General features: G+C 40.8%; 1 long non-coding RNA gene across 1 annotated transcript; it reads right to left on the reverse strand.

Annotated features, from left to right (window-relative positions):
* Positions 1-1,698: 1,698 nt before the first annotated feature.
* Positions 1,699-20,754, reverse strand: LOC125630137 (uncharacterized). The gene is made up of 3 exons (XR_007354568.2): positions 20,682-20,754; positions 8,497-8,563; positions 1,699-2,064 (listed from the first exon to the last, which is right to left on the reverse strand). It is a non-coding gene; the product is annotated as an uncharacterized LOC125630137 (long non-coding RNA).
* Positions 20,755-21,527: the final 773 nt, after the last annotated feature.

Consider the following 21,527-nt stretch of genomic DNA (forward strand, 5'->3'; position numbering starts at 1 on the left):
ACAGAATCTCACCCTCAGAGGTGATTGACAATTAGTAAATATTTTTAATGACAATTTTTTGAAGTTTCAAAACAGAAAAGTTTTGATTTGTTCTTGTAAACATTATCCACCTGTAGCAGATGAGGGAATTGCAGCACACAAAGTTGTAGTGATTGGCCATAGGTCACATGGAGAGTCATCTGTAGAGCCAGGCTCAGAACCCAGCTCTCGATTCCTAGTCCTGTGCTTTAACAAGTACACTGTAGTACCCCAATAGCTATCGCTAACTTAAAGCTGCAAAAATATTCTCAGTTTAATTCTGCTTTTAAACTTCATTGTCTGACAAGTTTACCTTTGGGGCTAAAACTTCCCCCCATATTCAAATATCTTATTTTCCTCAGATTCTTTTTCACTCTTTAAGACCTCCATGGATAATGAGGGTGTAACTTTATAGATAAGCACTAGCCAGAATGTCTGACACCTGGTACCGCTAAAGTTTTAGATTTGCAAACTTTAAAGTTATGGCTGTACTGGGTCAGACCAAAGGTCCATCCAGCCCAGTATTCTGTCCACCGACAGTGGCAAATGCCAGGTGCCCGAGAGGGAATGAACCTAGCAGGTGATCATAGAATATCAGGGTTGGAAGGGACCTCAGGAAGTCATCTAGTCAAAGCAGGGCCAATCCCCAATTTTTGCCCCTGATCCCATTTGATTGAACTCACAACCCTGGCCTTAGCAGGCCAATGCTCAAACCACTGAGCTATCCCTCTCCCACAGTGATGTTCTAGTGATCTCTCTCTTGCCATCTATCTCCATCCTCTGACAAACAGAGGCTAGGGACGCCATTCCTTACCCATCCTGGCTAATAGCCATTAATGGACTTAACCTCCATGAATTTATCCAGTTCTCTTTTAAACCCTGTTATAGGCAAGGAGTTCCACAGGTTGACTGTGCGCTGAGTGAAGAAGAACTTCCTTTTATTTGTTTTAAACCTGCTACCCATTAATGTCATTTGGTGGCCACTAGTTCTTATATTATGGGAACAAGTAAATAGTTGCTAGAAAGGCTTAGAGATACTGAATTTAAAGCTAGAATTTATTGGGCTATGGCCTGTTTTATTAACTTATTTTACTGTAACTATAGACTTAAGAGCCCAGAAACTTTTGGCCTGGGGACTTTACAAACAACTATTATAATTACTATCTTTAACTACCCCAGCCTGTACTTTGCCCATACAAATACAAATTACAATCATGTTATATTTTTTTGGCTTGGGTTCCCTACAGCTTAACATTTCTAAGTTATGAGAAAAACATTGAGAAAGCATGTCAGGGTGTGTTCAGGTAATAGTGGTTCTTTCACTAAAGATTATTTCCTACAGAGGTTTCCCCCCCAAAAAACCAAGCTCAGCAATAGCAAGTTTAACAATATCTTTTGCTCCTAGTAATACAATTTCCAGATATCTAGAGTATTATTTCTTTGCTTCACATTTTATTTGAGTTTTTTCAGTAAAAAGGAATATGCAGAGATAGGCAGTTGAATTAGTACAAAGCAATGTTAAAACAAATGTATATAAAGCTAACAATAACTGATACATATTATGGTAAAAATATCAGATTTGCAAGAATTAATAACTGTTCAGGCTTTATGAAAAGGTGTGAAGGCATAAGAGTAGAAAAAAGATGTATACAAAGAAAAGGGAAACACTGCATACGAATAGAATCAGTTATTGATGTATTGTGCCTAAGAAGTACTCTTATATTTGTCTTCCGCATTTTGTAGTCTCTCTCTACATATGATAGATATAGATATAAATCTATAAATTCTCTCATGAGGTTGTCTTTGCTTAGCATATGGTCCAGTCTCATACTCTTGAAATGCGTCCGTCTTCCGGTGCTGGAGTGCCATTACTTTCACTACAATTAGATTTATAACAATCATGTGATTTTTTTTCCCTCTCCATGCCTTTCATAGCTTTTTGATGTCATGAAACCAGGGGAATGTTACAGAAATGGAGACCACAGTATTTAAACATCAAATCAGTTGTCCACATCCCCAACCCGAATTGTGTGCCTTCGAAAGAATCTGAAAACAAAAAAAATCTATATTTATTTGAGACAATAGCTCCAGAAATTTTTAGACCACATCTGCACATCTTTCTTGTTGTAAAATACAGGTGGAGAAAAAGGCTATAATGGTTTAATTTTAAATTTGCATCTCTCCCCCTACTTTTACTATAACCAGTCTTTTGTGCAGCCAAGCAAAGCGTAAGTAAGCCCCCATAAAAGAAACTTCCAGTAATGATGGCACTGAGGAACCAGCTGTAAGCATAACACTTCTAAATCATACAATTTCCTCATTAAAACACCATTCTGGTCTAAAAGGCAACTCTGAAAAAAAAGTTTTCCATGTTGCAAGGCTTTTCACACTAAAAATGCTTGGCTTGAAATATATTTTTTCCAGCCACCAAATTAGCAAACTCTGAATGTTAGGCCAGGTTATTATTATTATTACCACCATAGTCCCAAGTCCTCATTGTGCTAGGCGCTGTACAAACACAGAAGAAAGAAATGGTCACTTCTTCTCATCTTGTGCACCTTCACCAGTAACAAAGACCTTGCACACCAAACTAGGCCATTGGTGACACTTGTGCAACTTCACTATCAGATTGTGCCATCAGTGACATCTGTATAAACCATCTCTCCACCTTGGTTTATGTGTGCACATCTGTACCTCCACTTAATACACAGATCTGGTCTTGCAGTAGGGGAAATACACTTTAGAATGTTGTGCAATATCTGTTTTGACTCTGCAAAGTTATATTTTACTTTCCAAAGTAAAGTTAACAGAAAAATATGATTTCCCCCATTTTTACTGACCGAAAAATTGAAACACAGAGAGAATGATTTGACCAAAGTAGTAGAATCAGGAATAGAACCCAGATTTTGGGTAATATTTTTTAAATCACCTCAGTCATTTAGGCACTTTTGCAAATTTTACTATTAATGCCTTCACCATAAGACCATCTTTTCACTGAAGAATTTTCACTCAGAGTATAATAAGGTTTTATCAAATGAATCTTTAACATCAGTTATACACAAATTCTTAAGGTTTATGTAAATACATGGCTCTGTCCAGTGTCTAATATGCAAAAAGTGAACATACATGGCCATAATAAAATCACCTACAACATAAAAATATTGAGTACCATATATACTCATTCGTAAGCCAAATATTTTTGGTAAAAAAGTGACACATCAAAGAGCTGGGGTCAGCTTATAAATGGGTCTACACCAAAATTTGATTATTTTAAACTCTATGAAATCATTGAATTGAATATCTATTACATTGTTGTTTTGCAAAAAGAAAAGGAGTACTTGTGGCACCTTAGAGACTAACCAATTTATTTGAGCATGAGCTTTCATGAGCTACAGCTCACTTCATCGGATGCATACTGTGGAAACTGCAGAAGACATTATATACACACAGAGACCATGAAACAATACCCCCTCCCACTCTACTGTCCTGCTGGCAATAGCTTATCTAAAGTGATCATCAAGTTGGGCCATTTCCAGCACAAATCCAGGTTTTCTCACCCTCCGCCCCCCCCCACACAAACTCACTCTCCTGCTGGTAATAGCCCATCCAAAGTGAGCACTCTCTTCACAATGTGTATGATAATCAAGGTGGGTCATTTCCAGCACAAATCCAGGTTCTCTCACTCCCTCACCACCCTCCAAAAACCACACACACAAACTCACTCTCCTGCTGGTAATAGCTTATCCGAAGTGACCACTCTCCCTACAATGTGCATGGTAATCAAGGTGGGTCATTTCCAGCACAGATCCAGGCTTTCTCACCCCCACCCCCCGGGTAAACCTGGATTTGTGCTGCAAATGGCCCACCTTGATTATCATGCACATTGTAGGGAGAGTGGTCACTTTTGATAAGCTATTACCAGCAGGAGAGTGAGTTTGTGTGTGTGGTTTTTGGAGGGGGGTGAGGGAGTGAGAGAACCTGGATTTGTGCTGGAAATGACCCACCTTGATTATCATACACATTGTGAAGAGAGTGCTCACTTTGGATGGGCTATTACCAGCAGGAGAGTGAGTTTGTGTGTGTGGGGGGAGGGGGGGGGCGGAGGGTGAGAAAACCTGGATTTGTGCTGGAAATGGCCCAACTTGATGATCACTTTAGATAAGCTATTACCAGCAGGACAGTGGGGTGGGAGGGGGTATTGTTTCATGGTCTCTGTGTGTATATAATGTCTTCTGCAGTTTCCACAGTATGCATCCGATGAAGTGAGCTGTAGCTCATGAAAGCTTATGCTCAAATAAATTGGTTAGTCTCTAAGGTGCCACAAGTACTCCTTTTCTTTTTGCAAAGACAGACTAACACGGCTGTTACTCTGAAACCTGTCATTGTTGTTTTGTTTACCTGAAGCGTCTGCAGGCATGGAGCCCCTCAGTTCCCTGTGGCCGCAGTTTGCCGTACCCAGCCAACGGGAGCTGCGGGAAGTGGCGCCACTTCCCACAGCTCCCATTGGCTGGGAACGGCAAACCGCGGCCACTGGGAGCTGAGGGGCTCCATGACTGTGAATGCTCCAGGTAAACAAAACGTTCCGACCGGCCAGCGGCTTACCCTGACAGGCCAGAAGCCAAAGTTTGCCAACCCCTGAAATAGAGGGTCGGCTTATGAAAGGGTCATACAGTTTTTACTATTTTTACCTATCCATCTTGGGGGGGTTGGCTTATAAACGAACGGGCTAATGAACGAGTATATACGGTATATTTATCATAAGTTTACTTCTATGTTAGTATAGCTTTTCTTCTTACAAGTTATTTAAATATCGAAGTCAGAAAATAAGTACAACCGGTGAGAAACAGGATTTTCCATATTGCTGGAAATTCCATGAGTTCAGTTCTTTTTTTCTGTTCTGAAACTAGTAAAAAAATCCAACAAAAATTATTCCTTTCTCACTAAAAGAAATTAAAAAGCTTGTTTCACACCAAAATATTCTGTTTCAACAAAATCAACTCCAATTCATTTAATTCTATTTTTTACCTTTTTTATATTAAATTGCTTTAGTTTGGGTTAAGCCTCATTTAAACCGTGGGGTGTGACCACCACCCATCCTCAAAAGCTATGTCTACACTCTGCTGCTACGGCTGTGCTGTTGTAAGGTCTCTCATGTAGCTGCTCTTTGCTGGCAGGAGAAAGCTCTCCTGCCGGCAAAATAAAACCACCTGTGATGAGCAGTGGTTCCTCTGTCGGTGGGAGAGCATCTTTAAAACTTTTGACTGTAAAACTACTGTCAGTCAGTGGTGTGTTTTATTCACACCCCTCACCAAGAAAAGTTTTACTGACAAAAGTGCAGTGTAGACATAGCCTAAGATAGCTTTAAGAGACAGTTAAGCAGCCCCCTCCTACAATAAAAGCTTAAGGGAACTGGCCCAGGAATAGGAAAATGTGAGCAGATGGCTTTGCTGAGTACTGTTTTGCTGTTAGTTATATTCACAGCATACAGAGACGTTTATGCTTTTAATTTTCTGGAAGGTTCTAATGTAACATGACTTTATTTCTTAAAATCTAGAACCTTAACACACAAGAGCCAAACACAGAAGGAGGAAAGCAGGCTGCTCTCTAAGGCAAAGAAGCATAACTCATCATCCCTTGCTGAAGAAAGACTGCCAAAGACCCAGATTACATGCTTCCCTACAGAGCCCCCAGCCCTGCAAGCAGAGCCAGGAAACCCCTTACAAATTTAATGTAATAATTTGTGATTTTTAGTTTTCAATACACCATAGTTAAGGGTATGTGGGAGAGACAGACAGGCAGGAGAGAGGTGAGGGAAAGAAATGACACAGGAGAAGCACCAGAGAACCCAGTGGAGCAGGAAGCTCCAGTTCAGCCTGAACAAGTGCAGTGGCATGGTACTGAGGAAGAGCATAGAGAGAGTTCTTGGGTGTGCTGACTGAAAGAAGTTTGGTGCTGGGATCAGGCAAAATGTCTCTAGTTTGTTTGATTCCTCTTGTGCTCAAACAAATGGGACTTTGTACGTTTTTGCAAATAAACAGAACTGCAGCAAAGATACTTTAATCCAGGGGTGGCCAACCCGTGGCTCCGGAGCCACATGCGGCTCTTCAGAAGTTAATATGCGGCTCCTTGTACAGCCACCGACTCCAGGGCTGGAGCTACAGGCGCCAACTTTCCAATGTGCCGGGGAGGGGGGCGGGGGTGTGTGTGCTCACTGCTCAACCTCTGGCTCTGCCACAGGCCCAGCTCCCACTCCACCCCTTCCCGCCCCCTCCCCTGAGCCTGCCATGTCCTCACTCCTCCCCGTCCCTCCCAGAGCCTCCTGCACACCATGAAACAGCTGATCAGGAGTGCGGGGAGGGAAGGGGAGATGCTGATCGGCAGGACTGCCGGTGGGTGGGAGGCACTGGGAGCAGCGGTGGGGCAGAAGCTGATGGGGGGCTGCTGACAATGACAATTTGGCTATGTACATTGGTAAATTCTGGCTCCTTCTCAGGCTCAGGTTGGCCTCCCCTGCTTTAATCGACCATCATTTCTTCTCCTAACTGGAACAACCTGCAAGACCCTGAATGCTGACTAGCTGCTTAGCTCAAAAGGAGTAACAATATAAAATAAAAACACTGAAATGAAAAATTGTTTACAAAATCAGAACTTCCATTCCAACAGGTCAAAAGAAAACATTTCAGCCTCACTTGAATATTCTGGACTGTTTTTTGTTTTTTTTTAATACCTTAGAGACTAACCAATTTATTTGAGCATAAGCTTTCGTGAGCTATAGCTCACTTCATCGGATGCATACTGTGGAAACTGCAGAAGACATTATATACACACAGAGACCATGAAACAATACCCCCTCCCACCCCACTGTCCTGCTGGTAATAGCTTATCTAAAGTGATCATCAAGTTGGGCCATTTCCAGACTGATGGTTTGATGTCTTTGAGACTGTTGACTATGCAAGCAGCATGTCACATTGTCAGACTGACATGGTATGTATTGGACATGGTCTATATCTCATTCATAGCACTGCAGGTGTCAATACATTGATTTGAAGCCTTCCACGTTGTCCCAGGAGAAGCATCTCTTAGCCTGTATTTCATCTCTCTACAGTCCCTTCCCTATTCTCATATACAGAGAGGACTGGATAATGCACAGTCTCACTTCTTTAATTTTATTATATACACGTGTATTCTACTTGCTTTTGTTTTGTCTGAATATGTTTTGTCTGTACTGTCCTGGATAGTGTTGCATCCATTCGCAATGCTAGATGGTAGCCCTCAGTCCCTAGCTTATCACTCTGATTAGCTTCATCTTATGCCTAACCATTCTTTTTCCTTTCTCCTGCACAATGTTATGGCAGAGATAAAAGAACAAAACAGTCTAGTTACCTGTAAAGAAAGTAAATAAAAGTGAATATTTCTGAATATTTCGCCATAATGTTTCTTTTGAAAGCTGCCCCTTTTCCCACCCAGAATCATGAACCTGCATTATCACTGCTATGCACTGGGAAACTCCAGACAGTAGAGTTGCTACTTGTCAGAATCAATATTTCTGTCCACTTCATTTTGCTTAAATCCTTTCGTTCGCTGCTGCAGGGCAGCTATACCACATAAGAACCATCACATGCTTTTTCTGTTGCTAAGGGCAACAATGCAGAGGGTGAGAACTGGTTGATTCACATCACATGATACACTGCAAAGTATAACGGATTTGGATGGCTTGTCCTTGAATTGTTTAAGCTGGTGTTAGGATCACATGATCGCCCGAGTAGCATTTGAGTGCCAATTAGAAATAAAATAATTTACCCCTTGTTATTGTAACAACTTGATAAATCAGTGCAGCAGAGCACATGCCTGGCTTTCTAAATAGGACAGCCATGAAGTGTGTGTTGGGTGGTGGGGTAGTATTATAAGCCTTGTCCTCATTTGTAACTTATCAACAGTTAAAATCCTATTTTCACTATGTTCCCATTGGGTATGTCTGCACCACAATTAGACACCCGTGGCTGGTCCGCTCCAGCTGCCGTAGGCTCACAGGGCTGAGGGTCACGTTCTGTTACAAACTGGTACTTTGCATATGTCCTCTTAGTTGAGGAAGCCTCAGTGAAAAAGTGTGACAAATTTCTAATTGGTTCCTAATAGATTCACTTGATAGTTAAATTTTACATCAGAACAATCCCTCCAGCATAAACCAACAAAGACCCATAAGTATCATCAAAGATCAGCAGAATCCAAACAGAGTTCAGTTGACTGGTTCTACTGGAATTTCCATGAGGAACAACACATCCCTTCTCCTCGGGCAGGGAGGAGAGAAGAACCCCCTGCCTCTAGTGTAGAGGGAAGGAGGATTTTCTCCTCCTGTTTCTCCCCATAGATCCTGGGGATGAGAAGGAAGGGGAAAATACACACGTCCACCACCATCACCATCCCACTCACTTGGGCCCTGTTGCAAAGAAGACATCAGTGGTAAGAAGAGGAGCATACATGGGAAGCAGGGCTCCCAAGCAATCTGTTTTCATTCCTTTCATCCTGGAATCAAAGGATCTTCACCCTTGCACATCAGGGAAAAAAGAATAGATTTTTAAGCCCCTTGAACTATTGAAAAAAAAATCTTTGGGATGCACAAAACTCAAAATAGTATTTTTGAAACCTAAGATTTTTGAAACATATATTAAATTATATATCCAGTAATAGAGAAGCGCTAATGTTTAATCATGGCTATTAGTTGTCTTTATTCTGCTTATCTACCTATTCAGACTCCAGTTTTAGAGAAAAAAATTGCCACTGAGAACTGCATAGACTTTGCTTTGGTATTCTGTTCCTCCTGTATGGACTGGATCTCCCAACATTCAAGGGAAGCTGAACACTGGAGATAAATTTTGTTAGTAGCTTGACTGAGATGAAGAAAGTAGCTGTTAATTTTTGTAGGAGTCCATTTCACCAGTTGAATATCAGGCTGTAAGAATGTGTAGTTTCCACACTGCTCTGACTACAATATTCAAACCTGGGTCAGAGCTTCAGCTGGGGTAAATAGTCATAGATAGCTCCATGGACTTCAAAAAAATGATTACATTGAGAGTCTGACCCACTATACAGTACATAGTCCAAATTTGCTGTGTTGTTCTCCTCCTATCATGGTCGTTATTATTAGTAGTATTGATAACTATTCATATTTTGGTAGCAGCTAAGGACACCAGTCAGATTTGGAATTCCATTATGCTAGACAAAGAGAAAAACACGGTCCCTCCTGAACATTCCTTCAAGGGAAGTTTCATTGTAACCCAGAAAATAGAGGTTTTTTGGTGAAAATGCCTTGCTGGTGGTTCATTAATAATATAGTAGTGTGAATGACTTTGCAGTCTTGTATAATATGGAATCTTTGTGGTTTGATATTTCATAGTTTAGTTAGTGGCTTTTATGTATCTACTACTGCTGTTGCTATTACAATGTAGCCATCTTTTAATGTATGATTACTTGAGAATTTCACCTTACATGCTGTGGATCTAGGCCTCCCCTCCTCCCCCGCTTCCTACCTTAAAGATTTTCTGGTGAAAGAGTTAACGTGTAAATATATCTGGGGCTTTTGAGACTGAACTGAAGAAATTGCTCTTTTAACCTGTGCTTAAAAATTGGTAACTGGGTGTCAAATATCCTTTGATAGATGTATGTGCACACACCAGACCAGATTATAGATTATTCTCCTAAAATTGATTTTTTTGTAGTTATGTCTGAGCTGTTCAGGCTGTATGAGGAGGCCTGCCAGAAATAATTTATATTAGCCGGGTATTAAGAATAAGTCTATTGGATTACATTTTAGCTAACTGAACATTGCCATTTAAAACTAAAAAGGCAGTTTTAAATTTCCTGGAAAGAGCTGTATTTAATGGCTTAAAAAGATTATCTACATATTATGGGTCTGATTGTGCCATTTAGGGCATCTCTACACTAGACATTTTTTACCCTGGAAGTAAGTGATCAATTAACTCAAGTTAGCTAACACTTTTGTAAAGTGTGAATGTTCCGTAAGGTTTTTTTCCAGGCTACAAACATATGAGCTTCATCGTAGGCTGAACAATTATACTGAGGTAAATCTAATGTAGACATATGCTGTGGCACTGCAGACAGTCTCCAGTTGAGGATGATATTTAAGTGTATGCATAGCTGTAAGTATGTTAATAGTCACACTGAAGCCAGTGGGACTCTCTGTGCTTAAAAATAGGACTATTCTAACGTATCTATCTGAATCAGGGCAATAATAAGGAGAAGTGCAGAACAATGCAGCCTGAAGAGAAACAATGCCTGAAGTAGAATGCCTTCTGGTTCCCCCTCCCTAAGGGGTCTAGTAGGACAGTTTATGTCCCCCACCTGGCTGGCCAGCTCTGCAGAAGTATGAAGTGAACAATCCTTACACTCTCCAGAGCACAGGCATTGCAATTCCACCCAGCCCTTACATGGGCCACACCAGGAGAGATAAGGCCTTACATCTTTCCCCACATTGTGCATAAGGGCCAGGCCAGTACATGACTGAAACATCGTCCAGTACATTAATTCGAAATTGAGTGAAACATCACAGATGACTTAAAGTCCACAAGAGACAGAAATACCAATAAATATATCTCCAGATACATATTGCCATTTGTCCCTACTATACAGATGAAGAATGAAAAAGCTTTGACATTGGGAGATAAATCTATGGTTCAGATACCTGCATAGGTTCACCATAGTTTACAGTTGGAGCAATACAGTATATGGAGATAGTGTAGGGTCCTATCTAAACTAGAAAGATTTGTTGGTATAGTTATACCAGTATCCCAATCCCTTCTTGTGTAGACCCAAATTATATTAACAAAAAAGAGCTTTTGTTAGAATAAAAGCTATACTGGCAAAAGATGATAGAACTGTGTCTACGCTATCGTTTTGCCAGTATAAAAGTGTTACAAAAAATCACCCCCCTACCTCACACTGTTACACCCACAAAAGATTATAGAGTTGGCTAGGCCAAAGACAGCATGAACCATTTGCCTCTTACCAAAAGAGGCAACTTACAACTACCCTAACGGGTCACTGGATGGTTAAGGGATTGTTAATGTGCTAAGGAGCCTCTCCCCTTTACAGAGCTGGGATCTTTTAAATATAGACTGAAAAAAACAAGGAACAATCCTGAGTTTGCAGGGAGACTGACTTGAGAATGTAATTTTCTTCTTTTTCATCTTTCAAAGTGTCATGAGATGAGGCCCTTTTTCAGCAACTCATGGAACTTAGAGATAGAAAAATACAAAGGCCTGTTAGCTTGACATCAAAGAACCAGTGGATTGGGGTGAGATTGCTACAGCAATGTTGAGCCAATTTTCAGATGTTATATTCCTCTCAGATGCACAATACAAGTAGAGCTGCTACTTGTCCTGAGCTGTCAGCATGTTCAGATGCTGAAAATTATATTCAGTTAGAAATGCATAATGCTAGAAGTATTTAATTGTTTGGGAGGGCAGGTCTGCCCCAACATGTAGATTTATGCACAATTTACTGTAGCTAATCCCAATTTCCATCACTGATCCCCACCTTAGTTCCCAGGACTGAAAGTGATCAGGAGAAAAGCTGGGAAACAAGCAGGAAGAACTGGAAGTCCTGGCACAGTCAAAGAACTATGATGTGATTGGAATAACAGAGACTTGGTGGGGTAGCTCACATGACTGGAGGACTGTCATGGGTGGGTATGAACTGTTCAGGAAGGACAGCCAGGGGAGGAAAGGTGAAGGAGTTGCACTGTATGTAAGAGAGCAGCATGATTGCTCAGAACTCCAGTATGAAACTGGATAAAAGCCTGTTGAGAGAGTTTGGATTAAGTTAAGAAGCGAGAGCAACAAGGGTGATGTTGTGGTGGGTGTGTGCGAAAGACCACCAGACCAGGACGATGAGGTAGACGAGGCTTTCTTTGAACAATTAACTGAAGTTTACAGAACACAGGCCCTGGTTCTAATGTGGGACTTTAATCATCCTGACATCTGCTGGGAGAGCAATACAACAGTGTACAGACAATCCAGGAAATTTTTGGAGAGGGTTTGGGGACAACTTCCTGGTCCAACTACCGGAGGAACCAGTCAGGGGCTGTTCTCCTCTTGACCTGCTGCTTTCAAACAGGGAAGAATTGGTATGGGAAGTAGATGTGGGTGGCAATCTGGGAAGCAGTGACCATGAGATGGTTGAGTTCAGGATCCTCACAAAAGCAAGAAAGGAGAGTAGCAAAATACGGACCCTGGACTTCAGAAAAACAGACTTTGATTCCTTTAGGGAACTGATGGGCAGGATCCCTTGGGAGGCTAATAAGAGGGGGAAAGGAGTCCAGGAAAGTTGGCTGTATTTCAGAGCAGCCTTACTGAGAGTGCAGGAACAAACCATCCTGATGTGCAGAAAGAATAGCAAATATGGAAGGCAACCAGCTTGGCTTAACAATGAAATCTTCGGTGAGCTTAAACACGAAAAGGAAGCTTACAAGAAGTGGAAACTTGGACAGATGACTAGGGAGGAGTATAAAAATATTGCTTGAGCATGCAGGGGTGTAATCAGGAAAGCCAAAACACAATTGGATTTGCAGCTAGCAAGGGATGTGAAGGGTAACAAGAAGGTGATTCTACAGGTATGTTAACAACAAGAAAAAGGTCAGGGAAAGTGTGGGACCCTTAATGAATGGCGGAGGTAACCTAGTGACAGATGATGTGGAAAAAGCTGAAGTATTCAATGCTTTTTTTGCCTCGGTCTTCACAGACAAAGTCAGCTCCCACACTGCTGTCTGGCAATACAGTATGGGGAGGAGGTGAGCAGCCCTCAGTGGAGAAAGAACAGATTAAGGACTATTTAGAAAAGCTGGACATGCACAAGTCCATGGGTCCAGATCTAATGCATCCTAGGGTGCTGAGGGAGTTGGCAATTATCTTTGAAAACTCGTGGCGATCTGGGGAAGTCCCGGATGATTGGAAAAAGGCAAATATAGTGCCCATCTTTAAAAAAGGGAAGAAGGAGAATCCGGGGAACTACAGACCAGTCAGTCTCACCTCAGTCCCTGGAAAAATCATGGACCAGGTCCTCAAGGAAACCATTTTGAAGCACTTGGAGGAGAGGAAGGTGATCAGGAACAGACAACATGGATTCACCAAGGGCAAGTCATGCCTGACCAACCTGATTGCCTTCTATGATGAAATTACTGGCTCTGTGGATATGGGAAAAGCAGTGGATGTGATATCTTGACTTTAGCAAAGCTTTTGATATGGTCTCTCACAGTATTCTTGCCAGCAAGTTTAAAAAGTATGGATTGGATGAATGGACTAGAAAGCTGGCTAGATTGTCGGGTTCAATGGGTAGTGATCCACGGCTCGATGTCTAGTTGACAGCCGGTATCAAGTGGAGTGCCCCAGGGGTCAGTCCTGGAGCTGGTTTTGTTCAACATCTTTATTAATGTTCTGGATAATAGATGGATTGCACCCTCAGAAAGTTTGCAGATGACACTAAGATGGCGAGAGAGGTAGATACTCTGGAGGGTAGGGATAGGGTCCAGAGTGACCTAGACAAATTGGAGGATTGGGCCAAAAGAAATCTGATGAGGTTCAGCAAGGGCAAGTGCAGAGTCCTGCACTTAGGATGGAAGAATCCCATGCACCGCTACAGGCTGGGGACTGACTGGCTAAGCAGCTGTTCTACAGAAAAGGACCTAGGGATTACACTGGACGAGAAGCTGGATATGAGTCAGCAGTGTGCTCTTGTTGCCAAGAAGGCTAACGACATATTGGACTGCATTAGTAGGAGCATTGCCAGCAGATCAAGGGACGTGATCATTCCCCTCTATCTGGCACTGGTGAGGCCACATCTGGAGTGCTGCATCCAGTTTTGGGCCCTCCCCCCCCAACTACAGAAAGGATGTGGACAAATTGGAGCGAGTCCAGTGGAGGGCAAAGAAAATGATCAGGGGGCTGGCACACATGACCTAGGAGGAAAGGCTGAGGGAACTGGACTTGTTTAGTCTGCAGAAGAGTGAGGGGGATTTGATAGCAGCCTTCAACTACCTGAAAGGGGGTTCCAATGAGAATGGAGCTCAGCTGTTCTCAGTAGTGGCAGATGACAGAACAAGGAGCAATGGTCTCAAGTTGCAGTGGGGAGGGTCTAGGTTGGATATTAAGGAAAACTATTTCACTCGGAGGGTTGTGAAGCACTGGAATGGGTTGCCTAGGGAGGTGGTGGAATCTCCATCCTTAGAAGTTTTTAAGGCCTGGCTTGACAAAGCCCTGGCTGGGATGATTTAGTTGGTGCTGGTCCTGCTTTGAGCAGGGGTTTGGACTAGATGACCTCTTGAGGTCTCTTCGAACCCTAATCTTCTATGATTCTATTATTCTAAGGTACTTGCCAGACACTTGCTATTTCCAGGGAAATAATAAACTGTGAATCATAGTATATTTAGTCTAGTTTCCTAACTGGGAAAAAAACAAGACCAATGCAAAATGCAGTCATTGAAAGATAGCTGCATACAATTCCATTTAAAAATTGTCCTTCTCAGCAGATTGTGAAGGCAATTCCAGAACAGCTCTGCAAGTGACAGTGGGAGGAAAGGAGCAAAGTGACAGTTTAACTACAGTAAGAGAGAGAGAGAGATTTATTTATCCTCTTCAGTGATGCAGGACAGTCCAAATAGATCCAGGAAATGAGATTGTCTAGTGCACCCAGACTTCCAAGGCAAACCCTTGCATTTCATTCGTTTGAAAGGGTTTGCTTTTAAAACTATTTTCAAGATGTTGATATGGCCTCTCAGTAACAGTGAAAAGGGTAAACCAACAATGGGGGAATTTAAAGATATAATCCACAAAAATGTTGTATCACAAACTGAAAATAAAAACAACATAAGGTGGCTATATTTATGCAGTAGTGTTCCTCACTGTAATCTGCCTGCTAACTAGGGCTGTGTCAAGCTCATTTACAAACCTGAAACCAGTGAAACTTGGCCCAACTTTGTTGAAAGTCTTTGGGAGTTCTCACAGCCCTTTGGAGGGGAACCTAGACCAAATTTCATATGCATGTCCTCCCTCCCCATGTGTTTTGAGGAGGATTTATGATTATGTTCAAACCCATGCAAAATATATTAAGTTTTTATATGTTTTTTTCAACCCAAAACCAGGCCAGGTCTGTTTGGGTTCATTCAGACTCAAAGCAAAACTCAGAAGGTTATAAAAAAAGTAGATGGAAACCAAAAAAAAGTGACGGTTTCATTTAAAAAGAGAACAAAACCTTTGAAAAGCACAATTAAAAGAGCCAAGTAACCTTTATTCTGTCTCATGGCCTGCCCATCTGTATGCCTGGCTTGTAAGCTAGACATGTTTTGCCATGAACTTTTAGAAATCCACAGCCACAAAAATCCTTACTGTAAACTTAATATAATTTTGAGTAGCAGCTTGCTCCATGAGCAGTCTCATTGATTTCAGTGGGACTAATCACAGAGTAAGGTGCTATTCAGCAAAACTAAAGGGGCAGAATCTGGGACAAAACTGTCTTAAGTAAACCTGAAGGATGACAGTTTTTATGACAGGTTTCAGAGTAACAACCGTGTTAGTCTGTATTCACAAAAAGAAAAGGAGTACTTGTGGCACCTTAGAGACTAACCAATTTATTTGAGCATAAGCTTTCGTGAGCTACAGCTCACTTCATCGGATGCGTACTGTGGAAAGTGTAGAAGATCTTTTTATATACACACAAAGCATGAAAAAATACCTCCTCCCACCCCACTCTCCTGCTGGTAATAGCTTATCTAAAGTGATCACTCACTCTCTTTGATAAGCTATTACCAGCAGGAGAGTGGGGTGGGAGGAGGTATTTTTTCATGCTTTGTGTGTATATAAAAAGATCTTCTACACTTTCCACCGTATGCATCCGATGAAGTGAGCTGTAGCTCACGAAAGCTTATGCTCAAATAAATTGGTTAGTCTCTAAGGTGCCACAAGTACTCCTTTTCTTTTGACAGTTTTTATGTTGTTTGAATTGACAATGAATATTCACATGTGCTTTTCCTGTATGTCAGATGAAATTTAAAATGACATCTGCATAATGAATTGTGTCAATACTTAGCATATATTTAAAGGCACACAATAATTAAGGATCCAGGGGCAAAGTTAGTTAATATTCTGACTTGATCAGTCCTGGTCAGGCGAACAAATTTATGTTCTCCGGAATAAACACCAGATGCCAACCTTGACTCATGTGCATGTCAATTTCAGGGAACGGATCATGGCTAACATCTGCTCTGCCATGCAATCTGTAAATGGACATTTGGTTGCACTTGCAAACCAACAGTGATATAAAACAGGAACAAAATCCAGACATAACTTGTTTCTAACAGAGAAGTGAAAGCTACAAAGGCCAAATGATCATTTAATGTGGACATGTTGTAACGGCTTAAATGGTCAGCTAAATATCCTGATTATGTTCCCTTTCACCCTGAGTACCATGAAAAACTGGATCACTTCCAATTTGTTTGCTATAGCAGTTAATTAAGTTTAATCATTCACCTGAGAAGAATATCTCTGCGATCCAAATTGCAGGTTTTTCTGAAGATTCCAATTTCAAATCTGCAGCCTTTTTCTTATATTTAGTGTTTTTATATTTTATGTTTATAAAAGGATTGAGTTTTGAAGAGCCCTCAATCTGGCTCTGACCAGACATTCATAACTTTTGCACAGAATAACTTGTGCATATTAATTGTACATACAGTGGAGCAGACGCTAAAGTCTCTTTGTGCCACTCTATTGTTGGGGGTAACTTAAAGTTGATCTATAGGAGCAGTGGAAGATTCTTCCAGCATGTGGCATTCCTAGGTTGGCATAGAACTGGTATGATCCACTCTACACCTCCTCCTAGCAGCCTCTCCAGTGTATGTTTTTGGGGCAGGCAGGAGTGTGGCCAGAGCACACTTTAATCTGACAACCCCAACCAGCATAATGGCCCCATGGGAAACATTGAAGGCTAGTGTAATTTAGAGGAACCGTAATGCTATTCTAAATCATGCTGGGGTCAAATTGACCTCCAGCTGCTCTGGAGAAGTGCAAAGGTGGCTGATAGGCATCCTGGTCCCTCTATCTCACCCCCTATGATGGAGCTCTGGTGGAGCTAAGAATCAGGATCAATGCTTACACACTTTACTGATGTGTGCTTATGGATGTCTGACAGTCTACTATTCTTTATCTACCATGCTGAATATTCTTAACTATAAACACTGATCTGAAAAAAACAACGATCGAGTTTTACAGCTCTACTAAAACAGTGGTTCGTCTAAACTTTGGGCCTATAATTCGTACCTGGTATTAATTTGTTTTTTGAAACAAGTAGAGAGCCACATAAAACTTTGCTCAGTTTATATTATAGCGTAAAGCTGCATAAAATGTCTATCAGTTTTACACTGGAGAGCTACACTTCCAATGGCATTGTGTTGATCAGGTCCTCCAAAAAGGTGTAGCATCAAAAAGATATTGAAAATGAGTAATTCCTTGTAATTTGGTTGCTAGGAAACTAAAAACATGTTTCCATTACAATACAGCACATTTGACTTAAATTATTATATTGCCATTAGCCAAACGTATATGTATTTGTTATAGAAAACGTGGCAGTATTTTAAAACTGTATCAGTCAAAGCATATACTGTAGGAACAATAGAAAAATCTAGGTTTTTAAAGGGCCATAATCACCACAGAATCTGAGCAGCTTGTATACAGTATATTGATGAACTGATCCTCAGAACATCTGTGTGTGGCTGTTAAGTATAATACCCATTTTCCAGACAGGGAGCTAATTCAGAGAGATGGTGGCTCCAATTCAACAAAGCATGTGCTTAACTTTGACAAGATCAGGATTCTCAAACTGCTAGGACCACTTCTTGAAAGAGAATATACACAACCCCTTCCAAATATCCCACTTCTAATCTGACCCCATCCTACCCTGTGAGAACTACAGTAAATTAATACATTCGTTTGATTTTAAAGAAATGTATATGACTGTCCTTTCCCATGAACTAATCTTTTCCTCTTCCTGTCATCTGATCCCATGAACTAGATGCTAATTGGTCATTTTTTATATCTAATGTCTGTGTTCCTGTCAAAATAAACTTCATTCTGTTTTAAACGTTTTATTCTGCCAACTTTGAACCTGCAATAATATTTACTGATCTGGACTTTCCTTTGCTTCTACACCTACGTTTAGTCTTGTGTTAGTAATAATGAACCTTGCAAGAGTCAGGAGAGCAGAAACTAGAGAGGATAATTTTGGACTGTGGGGGCTAACTTTGAGATGAAGCAGTTCCCATTAACTTCAAGTGGAATTTTGGCTGTTCAGTCTTCTGAAACTTCTACTCCAAGTTTGGTCTCTGCGTTTAAACATCTAATCACCCTGTTTGCATGAACACTTCTGAGTTTTGGAGAATGGTCAGAGTTTTCTATGCAAATTTGGAAGCCACTTTTAAACAAAACCTAAATGTTAAGTAACCTAAAATGTTCAATAGCCATCTCCAATAGAATTGTGGGTGCAATTTTACTCCTGCCTGTAATATCTCACGGTGCCAAATTAATTTCACCCTCAGATGTATCCTAAAATTGGAGCCTAAGACTTAAGAAGTCAAGGTGAACTTTATCTGTGTTCAAGAGGCCTGCACAGGCCTAGGTATAGTGGACTATGTACCAGAGAGCTTTTTGAGTGGTGCATAGTCCTTGTTCAATCCCCCTGCACTGGGGATGGATTTCATTCTGGATGAATTGATAAATATATGTACATGGTCAGCATTAGAATGACACAGCAGGAACATCCTTGGCCTATAAACCAGAGACTGATGGACTGAAACCATCTTCTGCTAGCTGCTGCCTCCTCTAAAGAAGGATAGTCTTGTGGTTAAAGCTGGAACAGGGACTCAGGAAATCTGGGTTCAATCCTAGATTAGCTCCACCACAGACTTTCGGCATTGCCAGCTCCAAGCATTCAACGGTCATGAGTCAGGGTCCCCAAAATAATCTGATAATGTGATTTGGCTGAAAAAATGATCAATTATTTGTCTTGTTTTTTTAGCCTTTAGAGTGCACATAGGTCACATTCTCAAGGTTTTCTCTGCAGCCATGACAGCCAGAAGCTTACCTTAAAAAAAATAAAGCTGAAAACTCCTAATCACAGCACTCCAAGGTTTGGGGTATTAAGTAAAATAACAGATGTTGCAAGTAATGTGATAAAAATCACAAGAGTAGACAAGAATGAACGAGTTTATATCTTACCTAAGGGAAGTCTCCCAATCTTTCAGTGCCCCTTTCTGCATCTATAAAACTAAGATAAAAATACTATGTCTACGCTTTTTCTGACTTGTCTAATTACACTGTAAACCTGTTTTGGCAGGGATTGTCTGGAATGCTCATAAGGGAGACAAGGTGGGTGAGGTGATATCTTTTATTAGACCAACTTCTGTTGGTGAAAGAGACAAACTTCTGAGCTTGAAATCTTGTCTCTTTCACCAACAGAAGCAGGTCCAATAAAAGATATTACCTCACCCACCATGTCTCTCTCATATTTTGGGACCAACACGGTTACAACCACACTGCAAACAACTATGTTCCTGGACAGTACTTAGCACAATGGATCCCTGATCTCAAATGAGTCCTTTAGGTGCTACTGTAATACAAATGATTAATAATAATGTTTTGAAAGTTAAAGTGAAGGCAAAATTGACAAATAAGTCATCAATTCTGTTTAAGAAAATGATTTGTGGATTTCCTGGTTGCACTCATCTGTAAGGTATCACAGTTCTTTGATACCTAATATTTTTAGAGCTCTCTTATTTAATCCCTTTAAGAAAGTATCTGCTATCATATCAAAGTGGTTCATGCCCAAAAGGAAGGCTCATATGATTAACCTTCTGCAACACCAATGCAAAAGTAAAGTTAAAGAAGATCAATGGACAGATTCACTAGTAGACTCCAGCTGCTTTGCATCACTAGGGTGCACTGCTGAGCAGCTGGATCATTCTGGTGAATCTGAGCCCAAATCCTTTTTCTGTGTATAATAAAAAATTGTGACAGGTTTCAGAGCGGCAGCCGTGTTAGTCTGTATCAGCAAAAACAACAGGGAGTACTTGTGGCACCTTAGAGACTAACACATTTATTTGGGCACAAGCTTTCGTGAAGTGGGTTTTAGTCCACAAAAGCTTATGGCCAAATAAATAAAAATTGTGTGGTACATAATAGAGAAACCCCATAAGCATATTTTCATATTTTAACAACATGGAGTATAACAAGCAGAAAATCCCATACACAATGGCAACACTGAAGGATGGCATTTTTTAACACCATGGGATGATTTCAAATGCCAGAGGGAATTGCTTTTATAAGCATTCAATCTATAAGATTCAGTGAGCATAACCTGCGAGAAGAAATTAATTACATGCCTGGGACATTTTCACTGAGAAACTGCAGCCTGTAATATAGATGTGTTAAATCCAATTGTAGACATCTCAAGCCAGTTATCTCCAGATTTAACATACTTTTAGTCAATAAGGAAAAATAAATAAATGAAGGGGGGGACCATTTATAAAGTTCAGTTCTACAATGCCTGCTTTCTGTTTTTGCCAGGAAGTGAGTAATGCATGCCAAATAAATCAGATATACACCAACCATTCCCTTGCAGAAAGACTCCTAAAATGTAGGACTTCCTGTGGAGTAGGCGTACCAATTGATATAAATCTCCTAGCATGGACAATTTTCTCTCCAGTTATTTCAGGATAAGAGCAAAGTCACATGCTCTCGGCATCACATGAGGATTGTCAGGGGAGATATCTTCTGAATGCCTAATGAGGAATCAGAGAAATGAACTGGAAAAGAAAGATGGTTGTGCCAGAGTTATTGCTTCCACACATTGTCAGGTGACAGGTACCTCCTCAGAGGGCAGAATACTATTTTATGACCAGAATATTTATTGTAAATTGTATTAGCTATCTGTAACATAGTAACCTCTGGTTTCAGAGTAGCAGCCGTGTTAGTCTGTATCCATAAAAAGAAAAGGAGGACTTGTGGCACCTTAGAGACTAACAAATTTATTAGAGCATAAGCTTTTGTGAGCTACAGCCCACTTCATCGGATGCATGCAGTGGAAAATATAGTGGGGAGATTTTATATATACAGAGAACATGAAACAATGGGTGTTACCATACAGACTGTAACGAGAGTGATCAAGAAAGGTGAGCTATTACCAGCAGGAGAGCGGTGGGGCGGAACCTTTTGTAGTGATAATCAAGGTGGGCCATTTCTAGCAATTTACAAGAACAGTAGGAGGGGAAATAAACATGAGGAAATAGTTTTACTTTATGTAAAACATCTACTCCCAGTCTTTATTCAAGCCTAAGTTAATTGTATCCAGTTTGCAAATTAATTCCAATTCATCAGTCTCTCGTTGGAGTCTGTTTTTGAAGTTTTTTTGTTGAAGAATTGCCACTTTTAGGTCTGAAATGAGTGACCAGAGAG

This window comes from Caretta caretta, chromosome 1 (genome assembly GCF_965140235.1).
Source record: "Caretta caretta isolate rCarCar2 chromosome 1, rCarCar1.hap1, whole genome shotgun sequence".
Classification (NCBI taxonomy): Eukaryota; Metazoa; Chordata; order Testudines; family Cheloniidae; genus Caretta; species Caretta caretta.